Genomic DNA, 1,541 nt, shown 5'->3' on the forward strand with positions numbered 1-1,541 from the left:
CAGCGACGAAGTCACAAAACTTCTCCTCAGAGGAATGAAGACACATTTAAATAGACTTTAATTTATTTCTAATTGTATATTTTTATTGAACGTTCCCACGAGCTCGATGTCTGCCTCGCGCCTTCAAATCGGAATAAAAACTACTTTTATTAAAACAAAGGTTTAAATTGCTGAGACGTTAAATTCACGGTTTAATCATAAAGAAGAGTCAAATGGAGATGATTAATAATAAAGACTAAATCAGCAGATTTATAGTTTTATAAATAAAAACTCATATTTTACATTAAACTAATCAGATAATTAAAATGTAATTTGTCTCAAATTAAAAATAAACCAGACACAAGACAAATATGTTTTAAATATGAAACATTTGATCTGTGGTTGAGGCGCGCGCACACTTTAGTGAAAGACATGAAATAATGTCCATTTTTAATGTGACGTCTTCAAAAATACACAAAAATATTATTCACTTTATTTTAAAAATAAAATGGTGATGATGTCTGTCCTCGCGGACAGAAGGTCTCACACAGGGACAGACATAACTAGTCTAACATGTTCCATAATATATTGTGTTAATAATAGTTAATGATATATTTAACATCATCAGGGTGAGTCGCGCGCAGCCACAGCGCGGAAATAACGGTTTTCCTGCTTGGAGACTCTCCGGGTCTCTCCGGGTCTCTCCGGGTCCTGCTGGTCCGTGCCGGCTCCATCACACAACCCACTGGAGCCCACCCCCAAAACAAAAAACATGCACCAAGTCCCGTTACTACAACTTTAAAGTCTCTTTGTCGCGTCCGGGGAGCCGCGGAGTTTCGCCGTTTTTGTCGCTTTATTTTAATATTTAATATTTGTGTCGCTTTATTTTAATAGGCTATTTAAAATTCGTGTCGCTTTTGTGAGCAGGGGGAGAGAGATGGGGGTCTTATGCGTCCGGGGGGGTCCTGGCTCCATCACGCAGACACCCCACTCCCTAAAACTTGCACAAAGTCCCGTTCCAGAACTTTAAAGTGTCTCTGTTGTGGCGTCCCCGGGACAGCCGGGACCTCCCGGCAGGGCGGGGACAGCGGAGTTTGCGGGACTTGTTGCGGGCATGTGTGTGTGCGTGTGTGCGTGTGTGCGTGTGTGTCTGTGTGTGTCTGTGTGTGTCTGTGTGTCTTACCGTGCTTTCTCCGGGGGTTGGCCTGCTTTCGCCTCTTGCAGCGGGGACCCTCCGCCATGATGTCCTGCTTCATGGATGCGTCGCTCCGGTCCGCATGGACTCCTCCTCGCGCTCCAGACGGCCACGCGCACAGTAAATCCACGTCGGGGCTTCAGCAGAAACACACAGACACACTCGCTCGGTTAAATACCCCCACACACAGTAAACCCCCCCACCTTCTGCTCTCACTTCAGGGCACTTTGGTGGCTGTTGGGAGAGCGCGCACCCGCCGCCCCGCGCGCCCGATCTGATCTCTGAGAGACAGGGGACACACAGACACACACACACACACAAACACACACACACACACACATATATATACACACACACACACACACAT

General features: G+C 46.1%; 1 long non-coding RNA gene across 1 annotated transcript in view; it reads right to left on the reverse strand.

The window, feature by feature from the left end:
• Positions 1–1,348, reverse strand: part of LOC117952772 — a 19,171-nt gene extending 17,823 nt beyond the window's left edge. The window contains exon 1 of the long non-coding RNA XR_004658500.1: positions 1,163–1,348. This is a non-coding gene — a long non-coding RNA (uncharacterized LOC117952772). The remainder of the gene's footprint in view (positions 1–1,162) is intronic.
• Between the last annotated feature and the right edge of the window lie 193 nt (positions 1,349–1,541).

Source organism: Etheostoma cragini, chromosome 11, assembly GCF_013103735.1.
Source record: "Etheostoma cragini isolate CJK2018 chromosome 11, CSU_Ecrag_1.0, whole genome shotgun sequence".
Classification (NCBI taxonomy): Eukaryota; Metazoa; Chordata; class Actinopteri; order Perciformes; family Percidae; genus Etheostoma; species Etheostoma cragini.